The following is a 21,389-nucleotide window of genomic DNA, read 5'->3' as shown; positions in this document are numbered from 1 at the left end:
GACTCTGTGGTCAAGGCAACAGCATGTTTGGCCTCATTGCCATGAATGATTACTGAATTTTTTAGAATAGGGGAACTCGGGTAAATGACTGCTCCTGTACTCAAGTGACCACACTGGAGATTTGTGTGCCCACTGGCCCCCAACTTGTTTTGGATAGACTAAGCAACCCAGGGGGCAGAGGAAGCTAGAACTTAGTGCTGTTTTGGCTTTCTTTGTAGAGTGAATTTGTTGTTGCTTAAATTTGTTTTTAAATATCTTTCCATTCCTGAGATTCCTCTTCATTGTCCTATTCAAATGGAAATCCTCCACAGAAGTGCACAGTTCTTTGGATGCTGCTGAGGGAAAAAAGAATGGAGAGTTTACTTTTTAATGCTTGTTATCTTAAAATGTATTATAGTTAATATTTTGGGTGGTGAATGAAGTGGACTCACTAACACACATGTGAACTTCTTTGCTTTTAATGTGTTAGTTGAGATAGAAATATAGTATGTCAGAGTATATGTGAATTGCCTTTACCCTGGAAAATTTGCTTGTGCACTGACTGCATTGGTAATATCAAAACCAAACATTTCCTGTAAGGTATTCTATAGTCCTTCCATCCCCTGTATCTCTAAGCACATTTTTGTTTACTTTGCCTGATTGTAGTGGCCCTCCATAATCCACCTTTGTTTCCATCAGCCGCAGATAAAAGTCACCATCAATAATCCATGGTAGCTTTCCTTTAATAAATCATATATTCTGGACTTTTTTACTCTTCTCTTTATTTGGGCAGCCATCATTTCTACCCACTAAGAAAAACTGATATAGAGAATGAGAAATAAGTTTCAAAGTGCTTTGCAAGACCTGCAATGTGAATACTTCTTAAGAAGCAGGATCAGATGCCATACTGTTAGAAGAATTCTACACTTATTAATTCAGTTTCTCTAACAACTGTAATTCCCAATTTATAACTCAGTTTTCAAATGAGCTAACTGAAGCCTAGAGGTTTTAAGTAACTTGCTCAAGACCTAATTGAGTCACTAGAGCCTGAATTCAGGTACTGTGTGCAGTTAACCATTTTGCGACAAATAACTTTTGAGTTAATGGAAAAAAAAAAAATCAGTTTTCTTGATTGAGTTTACTTGGTAAAAGAGAATTACCTCATGAAATCTATTTTTATTTCAATTCTTCTGATTTTATAAAGAGGACTCATTTAAGTGGTACTGTACTTAGTTTCAAAGATATAAAATCAGGTGGCTGTACTCTGGCACACTAAGCAGCTGTATTGAGACTCATATGACTAACACTTGGCTGGACCCCTCATCTGGTACTGGGCCACAGTAAGCACACCCCCCTGGCTGAACTCAGAGATTCAAAACATTCAGTCTTTGCACATTAGCAGACTTCTGCTTTGTTCATAATAGTGTGGATTTTGCTTAAAGTACAAGGCAAATATGCATAAGGCTTTTCAGAGGAAGATTGTATTTGGAGGGGTATTTCATCTTCAGGTTATTTAAATTGGATGTTGACTCTGAAGCTGGGAGGGATTGGGGGCAGGAGGAAAAGGGGATGACAGAGGATAAGATGGCTGGATGGCATCGCCGACTCGACGGACATGAGTTTGAGTGAACTCCGGGAGTTGGTGATGCACAGGGAGGCCTGGCGTGTGCGATTCATGGGGTTGCAAAGAGTCAGCCACGACAGAGCAACTGAACTGAACTGAACTGAACTGAAGTAGTTAGAACAAATGAAAACCTCCATATGCTATGTAAATTAGAAATTATGCAAAAGAATGCAATAATAGTGGCTACTGGTGGTGGTGGTTTAGTTGCTAAGTTGTGTCCAATGCTTGCGATCCCATGGACTGTATGTAGCCTCCCAGGCTACTCTGTCCATGGGATTCTTCAGGCAAGAATACTGCAGTGGGTTGCCATTTCCTTCTCCAGGAGAGGTTATTGCAACTCCCATAAAAAGAGAATATTGAGCAGTAAGTAGTAAAAGATGCTATGATTGGAAACTTAGGTTCAAAGATCATCTGATACTTACTATGTGATACTGAAGTCATTTAACTGTCTCTGACTTAGTTTCCTCATATACAAAACGATGATGATAATGGCATCAATGTCATAGAGTTATCATGAGTATTAAACCAGGTAATAAATACAAAGCATATACAGAGTGCTTGTCACAGAGTAAGCTCTCAATATTAGGAATTATTGCATTCTTGAGAATGTGTATATGAATTGTTATTTGTCTTAATTGAACCATGACTGACTTCAACCAATAAGAACTTGTTAATGAGCCATTTGTTTATACCAACTATCAATACCCAATCAATTAAATTGAGGTGATAGTTGATGTCATATATGTTTGTTTACAGAGTGAATTACCATGGTGGCTGGCTTATGATACAATTAAAAGAATATAGAGAATGAGAGAATGAGATAGAGATATAGATAAAGTTCTAAGAATGGGTGAGTCTATGACAAGGCCAGAAAAAAATTGAATCAGTGTATGTATAATCATACATACAGGCTGAGTCCCTGGGGGCTCTGAGGGTGAAGTGTCTGCCTGCAATGTGGGAGACCTAGGTTTGATCCCTGGGTCGGGAAGATTCCCTGGAGAAGGAAATGGCAACCCACTCCGGTACCCTTGCCTGGAAAATCCCATGGACAGAGAAGCCTGGTAGGCTACAGTCCATGGGGTCACAAAGAGTCAGACAGGACTAAGCAACTATCTATCTGTCTATCTATGTATAATCAACAATGTTTATCAATACTCTATGAGAAATATAATAGATTTATTTATCTATTTAAATCCCTTTATTAAAAATAAATTAGAGGTGACTGAACCAAAAAATAGACTACAGTGTTCTATATTTTGTGAACTGGTAATCAGCCCACTTTAAACACACATGTATACCTGTGGCGGATTCATTTTGGTATTTGGCAAAACTAATACAATTATGTAAAGTTTAAAAATAAAATAAAATTAAAAAAAATAAAAAAAACATCAGATTTATTTTTAAATTCTCCATGTATTATCTGCTATTCATTAGCATTTGTAAATGGTTACTAAATAATTTTAAAATGAAGAAACCAAAGACTTCATATGCCACAAGTGTATTCTGGAAAAGCTGGCCAATTTTCCCAAAAACTCAGACTACTAATAGAAAGTATTAAAAATAATAAACTTTTATAGAATTCTTGCTTTACTATACTTCTATGACTTTTTACTGGAATGCTTGCCACATGTAACTTCCTAGAATCTTTGGGTTTTAATCAGTATACTTATTTTTCTCTTGTATTAGGAAGCTACCCAAACACCCAGGTTGGTATAACTTCTGCTTATTTGAATGTCTCAGAATTAAGTGTATATAAGCTGTGAATTTATAGCTCTTCATCAGATTATAGGAAAACATCTGGAATACAAAAGCAAAGTGATTTCTGTGATAAAATTGAGGAGTCTATTGGGAGTGAGAGTGGGCTAGTCCTTTGTAGGACATCCCAGACTTGGAATGTATACCATGTGCCTTTACAGGGTGGGCTTAAACACATCTTTTCCAGGCCTCAATATTGTTGTGTCTGTTGATGTTTTAACTGTTGTCCATCTTATGGGTGGGGGTGGGAATATGCTAATTTGGAGACTAGAGAAACTAAGAAACCATTCACACCATGTAAGCTAATGCTCCATAAACATTATTCTTGAAAGGAGAGATGAGGACTAAGTTGTACCAAATGGAATTTGCAATGGAGAAAACATCCTGCTGAGCCAATTGTTTCTGTGTTCTTTAGTAAACAGAACAGAAAAAGGAAGACTTTCTTCAGTGCCAAACTATTTAATTGCATACATAAAACTTGCATGAAATATCGACAGCATTAGTTTGAATAGACTGATCTGTAAGAGGGATAGAAGCCCAAAGTATGTGATTGAATGAGGGGAGAAACTCATTAAGGACTGTTGCTCACTCTTAGGAAGAAGCAGGAATATTATCTAGGTTTCTTAGGTAAATCTGTATTAACTTGAAGAGAAAGAGTGCCGTTTTACAGTCATACTTCTTATCATGTATAATTGTTTATTTTCACTTTGTATGAAAGTCGCTCAGTCATGTCTGATTCTTTGCAACCCCATGGACTGTAGCCCACCAGGCTCCTCTGTCCATGGAATTCTCCAGGCAAGAATACTGGAGTAGGTAGCTGTTCTCCTCTCCAGGGGGTCTTCCCAACCTAGGGATTAAACCCAGATCGTCTGCATTGCAGGTCGATTCTTTGCCATCTGAGCCCCCAGGGAAGCCCTTCACTTTGTATGCACACAACCAAAATGGGGTCACAAGGACTATCCTACACTGAAAAACTAAGGGAAAAGGGGAAAAAAAATCTACCAATTGTTTACCTAATTTGTGTCAGGGACTGTGCTATTTCAGTATATATTTTATTTCAATATGCCCCATTCAACCAGTCCATCCTAAAGGAAATCAGTCCTGAATATTCATTGGAAGGACTGATGCTGAAGCTGAAACTCCAATCCTTTGGCACCTGATGTGAAGAACTGACTCATTTGAAAAGAGCCTGATGCTGGGAAAGATTGAAGGTGAGAGGAGAAGGGGATGGCTGAGGATGAGATGGTTGGATGGCATCACCGACTCGATGGACATGAGTTTGAGTAGATTCTGGGTGTTGGTGATGGACAGGGAAGCCTGGCTTGCTGCAGTCCATGGGGTCGCAAAGAGTCGGACATGACTGAGCCCCTGAAATGAACTGAACTGAACTGACTGAAGCCCTATCAAAGCCTATTTGGCCTCCCAGGTGGCACTAGTGGTAAAGAATCCACCTGCCAATACAGGAGACGCAGGAGATGTGAGTTCAATCTCTGGGTCAGGAAGATCCCCTGGAGGTGGAAATGGCAACCCACTCCAGTTTTATTGCCTGGAGAATCCCATGGACAGAAGAGCCTGGTGGCCTACAGTCCACAGGGTTGTACAGAGTTGGACACAACTGAAGTAACTTAGCATGTATGCATCAAGGCCTATTAGAGTTCTCACAAATATTGATGCATATTTTTTTAGTTCAGAAAATAATTGTATGGGCTGTATAGTGTTATCCTGTGCAGAGAAAGCAACTAATAATCAAATTTTACAAATGAAGTCACTGAGACTAAAAAATATTGAGTAAATTGATTCCATACCTAGTATTTGATTCTGAGAGACTGAATGTATCAATGGACAATGGCCAGACCATATATAAAAATTGATTTCTGATCTATTAATACAACCTGTAGCAACCAGCCCAGAAAGCCAAGCCACTCTCTGCAGTAATGTAGACTAACAGAGATTTGCTCTCATATTTTATTCTAAGTTTTATGCCTTTAGATTTACACTTATATCTGTGATATATTTAGTTAATTTTGTGTGTGGTATTAGGAAGTGTTTCATCTTTTTTTTTTTTTTTGCATGTGGATATCCAGCTTTCTCATTAGAATTTGTTGAAAAGAATATTTTCAACTTTCTGAAAATCGATTGACTGCAAAATTGAGCTTTTAAGTCTTCTGATCCATGAACATGAAATCTCGTTTCACTTATTTATGTTTTTATTAATTTCTATCTGTAATATTTCATAGTTTTCAGAGCATAAATTTTACATGTAACTTGTTAAATTTATTGCAAAGAATTTCATTTTTTAATGCTGTTATAAATAGAATTATTTTCTGGATTTCACTTTAAGGTTGTTTATTGCTAGATATAGAAATTCAGTCAATATTTGTGTACGGATACTTTACCCTGTATGCTTGGTAAACTTGTTAATTCCAATTATGTTTTTATGGATCCCTTAAGATTTTTCAAATAAACAATCATGTCATCAGTAAATAGAGATATCTTTACTTCTTGATTTCAAATCTGGATGCTTTTTATTTCTTTTTCTTGTCTAATTTCCCTGGCTAGGACTTCTAGTAGAATGTTGATATAAGTAACAAGAGTAGGCATCCTTGTTTTGTTTCTGGATGTAGTGTAAAACATTCAGTCTTTCAACATTAAGTGTGACATTAGCTCTGTATTTTTCACGGATTTTCTTTATCAGGTTCAGAAAATTTCCTTCTTTTCTGGTTGAATTATTTTTCTCTTTGCCCGTTTAATATCATGGAAGACTGCTCAGTTCAGTTCAGTCACTCAGTCATGTCCGACTCTTTGTGACCCCATGAACCACAGCACATCAGGTCTCCCTGTCCATCACCATCTCCCAGAGTCCACCCAAACTCATGTCCATTGAGTTGGTGATGCCATCCAACCATCTCATCCTCTGTCGTTCCCTTTTCCTCTCACCTTCAATCTTTCCCAGCATCAGGATCTTTTCAAATGAGTGAGCTCTTCATATCAGGTGGCCAAAATATTGGCGTTTCAGCTTCAGCATCAGTCCTTCCAATGAACATCCAGGACTGATCTCCTTTAGGATGGACTGGTTGGATCTCCTTGCAATCCAAAGGACTCTCAAGAGTCTTCTCCAACACCACAGTTCAAAAGCATCAATTCTTCGGTGCTCAGCTTTCTTTATAGTCCAACTCTCACATCCATACATGACTACTGGAAAAACCATAGTCTTGACTAGACAGACTTTTGTTGACAAAGTAATGTCTCTGCTTTTTAATATGCTGTCTAGGTTGGTCATAACTTTCCTTCCAAGGAAGAAGACTATTAGATTTTGGCAAATGCTTTTTCTGCATCTATGGAGATAATCATACAATTTTTGTCCTTTGCTCATATGTATTATTACATAGACTAATTTCTGGCTATTAAATAAACCTTACACTTATTGGATAAATTTCACTTGGTCATAGTATATAATCATTTACTTATAGTAGGAATATATTAATGTATAATAATTAAACTATCTTGCATTGTATATTCATTCCCTTTTGAATAATCTGATGTTATTGAGGCTTATTTTAATTTAATTAATTTTTTATTACAGACACAGCTGAGTAAGGACAAATCAGATTATTCTGTGTCATGTGTTTTTTAAAGCATTCTTTGGAGAGTAGGAGAGATTTTAAACCTAAAATGAAATTGAAACTCCTACTCTAAAGGAATACTTCTTACATTGTTAATGTACTGCTGTGGCTCATGAGCCTACAGATGATCAGGAGGAACATTCAAATAGAAAGAAGAAATAACTGAAAAGAGTGCTGGAGGAAATATCAGGTGTTGCTGAGTAAGAAACTATGCCAAAACCCAGTGGTTTAAAACAATAGTTAGTTATTCTTTTTCATGACTTTGTAAGTTAACTCATCTATGCTAAGCTTAGGTGGACAGTTTTGCCAGTCTTGGATGAGTTCACTGCAGTTGGCTGGCTACGTGTCTCTGTTCAATGTGTCTCTCATTGTCCTCTTCCTGTGACCAACAGATAGCGTCAATATGTTCTTATGATGAGGGAAGAGACATAGGAGAGTAACTGGGACTGTGCAAGGCCTCTTGAAGCCTAGGGTTGGAACAGGGCACTGCAACTTCTACTTCTTTCTTCTGGCCGAAGCAAGTCACATTGGTTGTGGAAATAAACTTTGCTTCAGTGGGAGGAATTCAAAACTCACATAATAAAGTAAAGAATTAGGGTCAATCATGCAATCAATCTACCACAAGGAATTAGGGAGGAAGTAAAGAGTTTTTCCAGTTTAGTTATTTCTGTCAAATGTAAATTGAGTTCTATTTATGTTAGACTAGAAAAGAACAACCTTTTGAAAAATATGCTAATTCTGTCTTGTTGAGGGAGTGTGTACAGTATAAAAAACTAGAGGAACCTAGGATGGAGTTCACCAGTCATTTAAGTTAGCAGACTGGTCCTTACAACATGTGCCCTTTTGTGATATGTGTGTGTGTATGTGTGTTAATTGCACAGTGATGGCCAACTCTTTGTGACCCCATGGACTGTACCCACCAGGCTCCTCTGTCCATGGAATTCTCCAGGCAAGAATACTGGAGTAGCCATTCCCTTCTCCTAAGTATCTTCCTGACCCAAGGGTCAAACCCAGGTCTCCCACAATGCAGGCAGATTCTTTACCATCTGAGCCACCAGGGAAGCACCACCCGCCACCTCCCCCAACTCCCCCAACTCCCCCAACTTTCATGATAACAGTGCTTATTCAGTCCTTTCTTATTTGCCTGTCTCTTGTATGGGTATAGAGAGGATTATTGTAGAAAGCAGGTAATTAGGCATTTCTAGTTCTTGGGAGGTTTAATCTTTACTTTTCTCAGGAATGTGAAGCATCAGCAGGTTTTGTTTGTCTTTAAAATGAGGAGGATTCTAGTGAAGCTGACTTGTTACTCCACAAATATCTTAAAAGTGTGGAACTTTCCCTCTGGAATTATTATATGTGAATGGATTCCTACATTTTACAATGGAAAAGCATGAAATCATAGCCGGCTTGGCTACTGCTATTATTCATTTAGCAGCTTTTATTCTTTTAACAGTTAAGCTTCCATTATGTTTTACTATTTGTTACATACCATTTTTGTGTGTTTTATGCATTTTGCAGTTAACTATTTGAAAGAACGTTTAGTCCTTGAACGTAAGAGTGATTTACCATTCTCATGCTTTTATCTTTTACCAAGGCCATGTGTATTTTTAAAGATAATAATAAGTTTTGCTATTAAAAAAGCCTAATAACACACTTTATTTTTCTTGCTACCTATAGCAAGTCCTAATATTTCAAGTGTTGGGGCATGTGCTTGGGAATGTATTGATGTACAACATATATACCTACAAATATTAGATGCTGTGTCAAACACAGTGACAAGCACAGGTGAAAAGGAATAGAAAGCTCTGACAATCAGTACACAGATTTTTGGACACACATACAAACAATAGGCTAAGTTGAAAATAGTATTCTAGAATGCTAAGTTTTGCAGGAAATATATGTAATTTTGAAAGAGTTCTTTTTTATTTATCAGAAGTTATATTTACTATTCATAGTGAAAAACAGACAGTTTTAAAACCACATTAATTCTGGTATTAGGAGTTTATTTACTTGAGGAATATATGTTTCTATGCATTTGTAACAATGATTTGCAAAATTATAAGAAAGTGAAGTGATATTTTCTTCTGTTAGATTTATTTCTATATGTTTATATATATATAAAGTATGACTTTAAGATAATGAGAATATTGTACATTGAAAGAAAACAGTTTAAAATGTATGGAATGTATACTTCAAAATATATGTTGTCCATCAGGTCATCAAAGGAAGTTGTCGTTGTTGTTCAGCCACTCAGTTGTGTCCGACTCTTTATGACCCCATGGATTGCAGTATGCCAGGTTTCCCTGTCCTTACCTGTCTCCCAGAGTTTGCTTAAACTCATGTCCATTGAGTTGGTGATGCCGTCCAACCATTTTGTCCTCTGTCATCCCCTTCTCCTCCCGCTTCAAGCTTTCCCAGCATCAGGGTTTTTTCCAATGAGTCGGCTTTTTGCATCAGGTGGCCAAAGTATTGGAGCGTCAGCTTCAGCATCAGTCCTTCCAATGACTATTCAGAGTTGATTTCCTTTAGGATTGACTGGTTTGATCTCCTTGCAGTCCAAGGGACTCTCAACAGTCTTTCCCAACACCACAGTTCGAAAACATCAAATCAAAGGAAGAAGTCAAATCTTTTTTGAAAAAAATTTGTAATTGCTCCACGACGAATTAGCCTGGGTTTTATAAGAAAATCACTCTCATTTCCTTATTTTCACTCTTACCCGCAAATATTATTCAGCTTGTTTTTTTGTTTATTCTTCAGACTTGGCTTGTAAAATAAATCTATTTTGTTAATAGTGAATATTATTCACTGACTCAGTGAATAGTGAATATTATTCACTGATTCTCTGACTCAGAAGCTACCATAGTTTCCCTTTTGTGGATATCTTTCAGATAAAGTTTAAGAAAATACAATTATATAAATGTGTTTATTTCTCTTGTATTTGTCAACCTAGATAGTAAAATGCTCATAATTTCTCAGCTTACTTTTGTTTTATTAAGGAATCACTTGATCTCCTGATGCCTGTGATTTTTCCTCTGCAAAGCAGGAAATCAGCCCTGCACCCCAATTTGTGCAACATCATTATGACAGAGAAAGGAGATGACAGCAAGGGAATTCCATCTTGGCCTGCTAAAAATAAAGTCCATCCCTTCTTTGAGGCAGACTTTGGATAGGTATCCCCATTCAGAGGCCTTTCCCAACTAGGAAGAATGGCGGAGCAGTTAAGTACATAGGCTCTACCACAGGGCTGTTATGCGCATTGCTTTCTACTACAGGCTTGCCCAACTTAGCTTCTTATTGGATAGGTATCTTCAGACAAGTTATTTTAGTCATTCAGAACTTATTCCCCCTCCTTAAAATGAGGTCTTTAAAATCATCTTTATAATGATGCAAACATGGTAGAATTAAATGAACTAAAAAATAATATACTTAAAACAAGAGCTAGAACATAGTAAGTGCTATAAACATTATAGTTACATACTGACCTGTAGGACTTCTGCATTTGAACATCCAGAAACCTCTATTTATACCTCTGCAGCAGTATTTATCTTTGTTTCAAAGTAGTGTTTTGATTTATATTAGAGCAACCCACTCCAGTACTCTTGCCTGGAAGATCCCATGGACGGAGGAGCCTGGTAGGCTGCAGTCCATGGGGTCGCTAAGAGTCGGGCACGACTGAGCGACTTCACTTTCACTTTTCACTTTCATGCATTGGAGAAGGAAATGGCAACCCACTCCAGTATTCTTGCCTGGAGAATCCCAGGGACAGAGGAGCCTGGTGGGCTGCCGTCAATGGGGTCGCACAGAGTCGGAAACGACTGAAGTGACTTAGCAGCAGCAGTAGCAGAGCTATTCTTGTCCTTGCCTTATTTTTTCCACTAGATTTAATGAAGTTCCTGAAGGCAGTAATTGTTTCATTCAGTTTTGATTCCCTAAACACTTAGGCCTGCTTCACAGTAGCTGCTTAAAAGTATTTACTGAATAGTGTTGAAAAGTCAAAAGTACATGTAAAGTGTATAATATATAATGAAATTAATTTCTGTATGTGTTGTGTGAAATTCATATCATTATATTCTTCTTTATAGAATGGTGTCATAGATAGAGACTGAGCTTTGGAATTAGATAGTCATGAATTCAGTTTTCACTCTTCTGCTGTCTTTGCAAAAGTGACTTTACTTTCCTTAACCTCAGTTATAAAACTCAGGAAATAATAAATACTTTACAGAGCTATTCTGAGGGTTGGAGATAATATATTTAAAGCTTCTAGCATGATAGTAGTAGTCACAATATATGGGTAGCTATTATTTTATTTTTTGGCTTTACAAACTTTGAAGTTTATTTTGTATTAGAATAGCCTATTTATACATAAAATAGAAAAAAATTCCACTGATGGAATCCAAATACATGACTTCAATGAAAAGTAAATCTCAAAAACTTTTAAGTCAGCCAAAGTGAATACTTCAAAAGAAATGAAGCAAAATGGCAGCCAGGAGATGGTTCCATCTGTTTATCTGAGAGAGCTTATATCCTGAAGCCAATCTGAAGGCTTTCTCTATTTAAAACACATGGCTTTAATAGACTGAACTCCATGGTTCAAAAGGAATCAAGATCTCCTCCAGGGATTAGGGTGGTGGGGACAACAAATGGAAGCTTTCAACTAGTATGAACTAGTATGAAGAAATAATCTCTCCGTTAAGTCACTGTTAATTGACTGTTTTAGGCTAGAACGGCAACACAGCCTGCAGTGAAACACAGAATTATCAGTGACCAGAAATTGCACCCCACTCCAGTACTCTTGCCTGGAAAATCCTATGGACAGAGGAGCCTGGTAGGCTGCAGTCCATGGGGTCGCTAAGAGTCGGGCACGACTGAGCGACTTCACTTTCACTTTTCACTTTCATGCATTGGAGAAGGAAATGGCAACCCACTCCAGTGTTTTTGCCTGGAGAATCCCAGGGACAGCGGAGCCTGGTGGGCTGCCGTCTATGGGGTCGCACAGAGTCAAACACGACTGACGTGACTTAGTAGTAGTAGTAGAAGGAACCCACACTACCAAGGGTGCCTTACAGAAGGATGATGTAATAATTAGGAAGATCTCCAGCATCCAATGACAAGTGGAAGACCCAGGTTACTTATTACAAACTGAACATTAATAAAGAGCTTATTAATAAAAATTTGCCAATATATAAGTTTTCAAAATAGCTGATATCACATCCTTAAGTTTCCATATGGGCTATTGAAAGGGCGTTCTTTTCAAGTCATGAATCAATGGGTATGAATAATGACTGATTAAACCATTATATATCCTAATAAAAGCACCATTGCATATACGGTTATAAAATGGCTGAACTAAGAGTTTTCTAAGAATTTATTTCACAAAATTGTAATGCATGCTTGATTTGCATGTAATACTTAATTCTCATCCAAGAAACCATGGCAGAAGCTTTATCCCATTGGTATTACTCAGTGATTTTTTTCTTTTAGTGGAAAGGAAGAGGAGGAAGCCAGCTGCAGCTTTGACACTTATAATTGCACCCCATATAATAGCAATAGTTATATATGAGCTGTTTAATTTGAAAGTACCATCAGCCATGCAAATTTCACACCAACTAAAAGTAAAGGGAGAAAAATGTCTGTCAAATGGAAAAGGGTTAAATTATTAGGATTAAAGGAAGGAAATTATTTCTAATATTCTGTGAAAGTATAGCTAGGAAGTAATGCATAAAAATTGAAACTCCTACATGTAAAGTTAAAATGTTACTTAAGTACTAAATTGGATTCATTTTCACTTAGCATTTCAGAAAGATCTGGTAACACTCTGGGTGGTGTGTGTAGCAACTCTCAATGAAAATTTTAAAATTTGTTTGGAAAAATAACAGTTGCAATGATGTGACTCCTCAACCTCAAATGGCTGTGGACCATAAGGTTCTGAGGTTGGCTCAGTTTACACTGATGTGAGAGTGACTACTGAGGACATTCCACTGTGCTCTGGGGGTTGGAAAGCGGTAGTAGCATGCATCTGTGAATCACGTTTATACGTCCCAGTATGCAATCTTTTGTTTCCTTGCTCAGAAAGATAACTCTATTCTTCCAATTTTATAAGTGCATTTAGTTGGGCTAAAATTATTACATGTATCTGTAATATTCTTACGGGAAATCAGATCATAAAAATAATAATAATGAAATCTGAGAGCTAATTTTGGAAAAACCAAACCTAGTACAAGTACATGGCTCATTCAAGGTCACTGAGCTCCTTAGCATGAAAGCTGGGTCTTAAAGTGAGAGGATTTGGTTGCAGCCTCCCAAGCCTTTCTTTTCCTCTTTGCTACATGAACACTGAAATCCTTTCTAGTTCTCAAATACCACAGCTCCCAAAGTAAATGTCTCCGTTGTCTTATTTCTTCAAAATTTTATTTTGGAGGGAAATTGTTTTGAAAGAAATTTACTATAAAATTATACTTCAGTTTTTATAACAGGATATAGATTGAAAGGCTGGTTATTAATTTTGGAACATAGAATGTGCAACAAACCAGTGTCCTGTATTTAGAATACCATAGCTAGTCACATAATTCAGCATAACCAAGGAAATCACTTTATTGGTGCTACCAATATCTAGGTGATACTAAACTGAAGAAAATTCTAAATAATTTTTCTTAGAAACATGACAGTTTAGGAATATTCATTCTGGTTCGACAAACAAAGACTTTGTTTCTTTTGAAAATCATTTCCTGATAGCTCAGTTGGTAAAGAATCCACCTGCAATGCAGGAGACCTGGGTTTGATCCCTGGGTTGGGAAGATCCCCTGGAGAAGTGAAAGGCTACCCACTCCAGTATTTTGGCCTGGAGAATACCATGGTCTGTATAGTCCACGGGGTTGCAAAGAGTCAGACATGACTGAGTGACTTTCACTTTCACTTTCTAAACTATAAGGGATGTAGTTTCTTCATTTGTAAAAAAGAGTCTCAGATTACTTGACTTTAATGTCAAGGTAAAACAAAACACTCCCCCACCCCCCACCCCACTCCCACATCCCCCACCTCCAAAAAACCAAAACAACAGATTTCACTTTATCAGGATTTATTAGCAGAGTTTTTGCTTTTGGGATGATAGAGACATACTTTCCCCTATTTCTCCTACTAAGAACAACTAAAACTCCTACATGTTATAAATAAAACAAGCTCTTGCACATTACAAATAAAACAAACCTAAGAAGATTCTGATGGATGGAAAGAAGAAGCCAGACAAACTTGGACATCAAGACCTAAGAAAGGACACATTAGTGAATTTCCTAAATTTTCTGTTTTGCCTTATCTCAGATTTGGAGCAGAAGCTGGTAATCCAATAATGCCAATCAATGGCTGCAGATAAACACAGCTCCAACCAACACCTTCTTTCTCTAGTCAAAGAACCAGGAAAGGGACTGCCAATCAAGAGTAAAACTTTTAGACAGTATAGCTCTCTTCTATCCATGCACCACAAGAAACCTCTGGTCCTTCCCCCTATTTATACCAGCAAAAGTTGAATGAAATAGACTTTCCGCCTAATGAGGCTATCATGAAGTGTGACCAAGAATCAGAAAAGGCCAAGTAAGGAACAGGGACTTTCATCCTTACTGGCTGATAATGGGTCCACCCATTGAGATGGCAGTGGGTCCCCTGTGGTGAACCTACTCCATCTCCACCTGCAGTAAGGAGGCACCCTTCACCCTCTCCCTAGGGTGGTGTACCAGGAGGCCTAGTAGAGACTCAGAACTTTTAGTCACTCCTTCAGCACTAACAAGGCCACTCCCACCTAAGGGTCAGTGGAGGCCAAATCCCACGCCTGCCCAGCAGTAAGGAAGGGCACCACCATTGTTAAGTATCAACAGGGGCCAAGTGGGGAATTTGAGCTTCTATGTCCTTCTGGCCTGTGATGAGGTGGAACCACCCTCCCATGCTACAGCACTATCAAAAAAGGTCATTTAAAACAGGTTTAAAATTTAAAAACAATTTTTTTACAGAAAAAAAAACAGTAAAATTAAAAATATAAAAAAATTTTAAAAAGTGGCTTTGTTTTTCATAATTTATAAAGTTTCTTCTCAAAGACACTTTCAGGCTCAAGTGTTTTTGCTATCAAATTCAACCAATTATTTAAAGAAATAACATCAAAGCACAGATCTGGAAGGAATATTTATATTTATAATATCTCTTTTCAGAGATAATGACTTTTAATATCTTGACTATTTTCATCATATCTACTTTTAAAATACAAAATTGGAATTATGCCACATGTATTCTTATTTCATTTTTTCATTAGTGTACGTGCAAGTAATTTCCTCCTTCTCTAAATATACTTGTAGAGTATAATTTAACTGATTGTATAGTTTTTATTGGAGAAGGAAATGGCAACCCACTCCAGTATTCTTGCCTGGGGAATCCCATGGACAGAGGAGCCTGGAGGGCTACAGTCGGTAGGGTCACAAGAGTCAGACACAACTTAGCAGCTAAGTAACAACAACAAATGGGAACAGCAAAGTAGAAAAAGTAATTAGTGCCTTTTAGCGGAGAAGGCAATGGCACCCCACTCCAGTACTCTTGCCTGGAAAATCCATGGACGGAGGAGCCTGGTAGGCTGCAGTCCATGGGGTTGCGAAGAGTCGGACACGACTGAGCGACTTCACTTTCCCTTTTCACTTTCATGCACTGGAGAAGGAAATGGCAACCCACTCCAGTGTTCTTGCCTGGAGAATCCCAGGGACGGGGAGCCTGGTGGGCTGCCGTCAATGGGGTCGCACAGAGTCAGACACGACTGAAGTGACTTAGCATTAGCATAGCATAGATTTTATTGAATGATATACCATAATTGATATAATTAATTTCTTATTGTTGGGTAAGTGGATTTTTTCCCATTACATTGTAATTCATGGCAAATGGGGAAAAGTGGAAGCAGTGAGATTTGATTTGGGTGCTCCAAAATCACTACCAATGATGACTAAAGCCATGAAATGAAAAAGATACTTGCTCCTTGGAGGGAAAGCTATGACAAACCTAGACAGCATAGTAAAAAGCAGAGACATTGCTGACAAAGGTCCATATAGTCAAAGCTATGATTTTTCCAGTAGTCATGTATGGATGTGAGAATTGGACCATAAAGAAGGCTGAGCACTGAAGAACTGATGCTTTCAAACTGTGGTGCTGGAGAAGACTCTTGAGAATCCTTTGGTCAGCAAGGAGACCAAAACAGTCAATCCTAAACGAAATCAATCCTAAGTATTCATTTGAAGGACTGTTGCTGAAGCTGAAGCTCCAATACTTTGACCACCTGACGCAAAGAGCTGATTAGAAAAGACCCTGATGCTGGGAAAGATTGAAAGCCAAAGGAGAAGCAGGCAGCAGAGGATAAGATGGTTAGACAGTATCATGGACTCAATGGACATGAATTTGAGTAAATTCTGGGACACAGTGGAAGACAGAGGAGCCTGGCTCCTCTGTAGTGCTATAATCCATGGGGTTGCAAAGAATCAGACATGACTTAGTGACTGAAAAACAACAATAAAATATGGTTATTCATATTCCAAAGTGTAAGAGTTAATAAGAAGGAGGCTTGATCTAAGCCTGATTTATGTCTCTTAAAACTAAAATTCCATCTTTTCCGGTGTTCCAGTTCACTCTGATTATGGTACTTTTATTTTCATCAGAATGTGACTCTGAATACAAATTGAAAGAAATTAGTTTTAGCTCTGCTCTCCCTCACTTCTTTCTTTCCCCTTTATCTCCCTCTGTCCCTCCTTTCAGAAATGTTTAAATGCAAATAATTGATTTCTGTTGTCAAAAATCTCAAACGAAGAAAGAGGAGGAGATAGAATTTTGGTTGTCACAGTAACTCATATTGGAATCAGGAAATAGTACTTGAATTTTTTGTCTTCATTTTCTTCAACTATAAAGTGAAAAAATTGAGTTACTAGTTGTCTAAGGTTATTCTCATCTGCTAAATTCTTATGTTTTCCTTTCTTCAGGCCATCATAATGTTACTGAAGTCATGCATTCATAATTTTTCCAGTTTTTCCTGTTCTTTCACATGATTTTTCAGGGGTTTATTGTTTATCTTTGTTTTATTATTACTTTAAAATTTTCTGGCATTATTGTTTGGTGTGTAAAGAACATATGTGTGTGTGTGTTAGTTGCTCAGTATATGATGATAGTTTATAAATGGTATTTATTTATTTATTTATATGCTTCCCAGGTGGCTCAGTGGTAAAGAATGTTGATGATGACGATGCTAAGTCAATTCAGTTGTGTCTGACTTGTTGCGACCCAATGGACTGTAGCCCACCAGCCTCCTTTGTCCATGGGATTCTCCAGGCAAGAATACTGGAGTGGGTTGCCATTTCCTTCTCCAAAAAAGAACATGGGGGGATACATTTTTCCATTGCCAGCATCTGGTCCCATCACTTAATGGGAAATAGATGGGGAAACAGTGGAAACAGTGTCAGACTTTATTTTTGGGGGCTCCAAAATCGCTGCAGATGGTGACTGTAGCCATGAAATTAAAGGCGCTTACTCCTTGGAAGAAAAGTTATGACCAACCTAGATAGCATTTTGAAAAGCAGAGACATTATTTTGCCAACAAAGGTCCGTCTAGTCAAGGCTATGGTTTTTCCAGTAGTCATGTATGGATGTGAGAGTTGGACTGTGAAGAAAGCTGAGCCCCAAAGAATTGATGCTTTTTAACTGTCGTGTTGGGAGAAGACTCTTGAGAGTCCCTTGGACTGCAAGGAGATCCAACCAGTCCATTCTGAAGGAGATCAGCCCCAGGATTTCTCTGGAAGGAATGATGCTAAAGCTGAAACTCCAGTACTTTGGCCACCTCATGTGAAGAACTGACTCACTGGAAAAGACTCTGATGCTGGGAGGGATTGGGGGCAGGAGGAGAAGGGGACGACAGAGGATGAGATGGCTGGGTGGCATCACTGACTCGATGGATGTGAGTCTGAGTGAACTCCGGGAGTTGGTGATGGACAGGGAGGCCTGGTGTGCTGTGATTCATGGGGTCACAAAGAGTTGGACACGACTGAGCGACTGAACTGAACTGAAGATTTCTCTATGTTTTTCTTCATCTATGCCAGGCGGGTGGGAGAGTCAATCACTACTCTGAATTTCTCAAAGCACTAAGTATAGGCTAGCTTACAAGGTATAGAACATGTACCAGCTCTTACTTTTTATAGCCAGTTAGTCTATCTGACTCTTAGTTTCCTGATCTGTAAAACAGAAAATTATCCACCTCACAGTTTCCCTTGAGAAGGATTCAATAATGTGGTAATAAGCCAGAATGTCCTCTGTGGAATAGAAGTCAGTCCTGGAGCGCCGTCTGAGTCACAGACTACAAAGGGTCTCTCACCACTAGATGGCAGAGTGAAGCATATTCTGTCCATCCTACACTGAAGTCAGTTGACCTTATCTAGTCCAGCCTCTTATGCCTAGCACCTATTTCTTTGCCATTTTCATTAATCTACCCTTCTGATTCCAGTCCCTTAGCTCCCAAGACCTCCAGACTGATATTTTGAAGTTCTTCTTTTTAAGTTGTCAAGAGAAGGATTTTTTGCCACATGTTTTCAGTTGTCCATCCCCGGTCCCTAGCTACTTGTTGGCTCACTAGCCTTGACTACTCAGAAGGGAAGGAAAGCATCTTGACCTGGAGAGTTTGGTCATTATCTTATCAAGTTAGGAGCCGATAACATACAATTTTCTTACATATGCCCATATGGCTTGTCACTGTTTGAAGGTCTGACATCAAGGACATCCTGAGGGACTGAGTGTCAAGATAAAGAACACTGTACCCAGCACCTGGGGAGTCAGTTCACATTCACCCTGACCTCCCTGGAGTGGGGTGATTTAATACTTTATAATGGACAACAAAATCCTGTATAGTTTATGTCTGATCAGAATAGTTACAAATACAGTTCTTCACTGTTTGCTTTTTCTTTAGATAAACAACATTGGAAATCCATACATAAAAAAGAAATGAAGTTGTTTTCTTTTTTACTATGGTTAGAAAACTTGTAGTAACTCCGAGTCATGGAACAAGGTTAAACACTCACAAGATTATTCCAAACACAGGGTTTTCCTTACAAACAGGCGGAGTAGATGGTACTTCAAAGATATTGTCTACAAAACAAATGATGAGAATTTCCTTTCTAAAAGTATCTTCCTCAGAGTCCAGCTAGGATGTTCAAATTTCCCTTGTTTGGGTTTAAGGCATTATTACTCTTTGTGTACCCCATAAAAGTGTGTGTCCCAGAGGGTTATAATTTGATATGAATTTGTTTTTAGATTTACCGTGTTAGCATGAGGAACTGGATTCCATGGATCCAGTAAGCTAAGTAAACTAAGCTAAGTAATAGCTGAGTTCAAGTTAAGATTCCTTAAACATAGTTAAAGTCTGTGTTTTGTTGGAGTTGGAGCATAGGATACCTCAGAGGAAGAAGAGAGATCAGAGCAGCAGGTGGTATCCAAAAATATTGAGTTTCCACAAGGAAGAAGAGTAGTGTAGGCTTAAGGGTTAGCAGAAGGTTAAATCAGATAATGTATATGAATTTTTTAGCCCAGAGCTTGACTCAAAGTATATCCTCAACAGTAAATAGAAGAGGTACTTTTGTTTTTTTTTTAAAAGAACAATAAAATCAAGAGAAACTGAGAAAAAATTTTACAGTCACTACAATGTGCCTTGCAGATTGATGCTGGGCCACAAAAGAGAACAGTACAGGCTTGGTTCTTGCCCTCAGGGAGCTAAATTTGGGTAGATGGGCAACTAACTACAAATTATAGAGAGTGTATGGTAAATGCTGTGCTGGAGAAAGGTCAGAGCAGGGTGTTTGAGGAGTAGTTAGAGTTTTCTAGAGAAGGTGATTTTCTCTTCTGTGACCTGAATGAGGAATGGGTGGTGTGGGGAAAGAAGGAGAGCTTCAAACAGAGGAAACACATACATGAAAATCCAGAATGAAGACTGGGAAGGACATACACTAAGAGCTGAAAAGAATGTTATTGTTGGAGGGTAGAGTACTAGTGGGTCACTGTTTTGAAATGATGCTGAAGAGGTTGACGGAAGAAGGTAAAGTGGAAAGTGATGGGCATAAAAGACATAGCTATAGCTGTTTGAAGCTGCAACTGCTGCTGCTGCTGCTGCTGCTGCTAAGTCACTTCAGTCATGTCCGACTCTGTGCGACCCCATAGACAGCAGCCCACCAGGCTCCCTCGTCCCTGGGATTCTCCAGGCAAGAACACTGGAGTGGGTTGCCATCTCCTTCTCCAATGCATGAAAGTGAAAAGGGAAAGTGAAGTCGCTCAGCCGTGTCCGACTCTTTGCAATCCCGTGGACTGCAGCCTACCAGGCTCCTCCATCCATGGGATTTTCCAGGCAAGAGTACTGGAGTGGGGTGCCATTGCCTTCTCCGGAAGCTGCAACTAGCTCCTCCAAAGTGAGAAAATCCTTAGCAGTGCAAATCTGCTAATTGCTTTTGGAACATTGATGCTACAACCAACTTTTGATGAGTTTGGGAGAAAACAACATTCTTATGACCACTTTCATTCTCTGAATCAAATACAATTGAAATGCTGTTGCTTCTCTCCTTACACTCTTCTCTTTGCTTCAGAAGGATCAGAGTGGTCAAAGGTCACTTGCATTTCCTGATGGCTACCACTGTGTGGTGCATATGATGGAAAAATTTTAATCTCCTGAGACTTTGTGATGTCTTCAAAGGAACCACCGATGCACGAGTGGAAATTTTTTTTTGCACACATGTAGAAATTTTTTTTTTTGGGGGGGGGGGTTCCCTGGTGGCTCAGACGGTAAAGCATCTGTTTGATCCCTGGGTTGGGAAGATCCCCTGGAGAAGGAAATGGCAGCCCACTCGAGTCAGTATTCTTGTCTGGAAAATCCCATGGACGGCAGAGCCTGGTAGGCTACTGTCCATGGGGTCGCAAAGAGTCGGACACTACTGAGCGACTTCACTTCACTTCACTTCACCACTGTGTGGCACCACAAAGAACAAGCAAGGGCCACTGGGCATAGAAGAGAAAAAAGCTGAATAAACAGGGAGTTCAAAATTTAAAAAAATAAGTATACAGTACAAGTAAATAATACAACTCATGTCACATCCACTCCCAATCTCCGCCCAGATAACCAGTGTTAACAGATTGGTGTATGTCTTTTTCTACCTTTTGCTAAGACTGCTGCTACTGCTGCTGCTAAGTCCCTTCAGTTGTGTCCGACTCTGTGTGACCCCATAGACGGCAGCCCACCAGGCTCCGCCGTTCCTGGGATTCTCCAGGCAAGAACACTGAAGTGGGTTGCCATTTCCTTCTCCAATGCATGAAAGTGAAAAGTGAAAGTGAAGTTGCTCAGTCATGTCCGACTCTTCGCAACCCCATGGACT

The 21,389-nt window shown here is 38.7% G+C and overlaps 1 non-coding gene across 1 annotated transcript; it reads left to right on the top strand.

Annotated features, from left to right (window-relative positions):
- Window positions 1–20,660: 20,660 nt before the first annotated feature.
- On the top strand, window positions 20,661–20,728 carry LOC129658208 (small nucleolar RNA SNORD42). The gene has a single exon (XR_008717308.1). It is a non-coding gene; the product is annotated as a small nucleolar RNA SNORD42 (small nucleolar RNA).
- Window positions 20,729–21,389: the final 661 nt, after the last annotated feature.

This window comes from Bubalus kerabau, chromosome 7 (genome assembly GCF_029407905.1).
Source record: "Bubalus kerabau isolate K-KA32 ecotype Philippines breed swamp buffalo chromosome 7, PCC_UOA_SB_1v2, whole genome shotgun sequence".
Taxonomy (NCBI): domain Eukaryota; kingdom Metazoa; phylum Chordata; class Mammalia; order Artiodactyla; family Bovidae; genus Bubalus; species Bubalus kerabau.
Note: the sequence above shows the minus strand (reverse complement) of the source record. Positions and strands in the feature narration are given on the sequence as shown.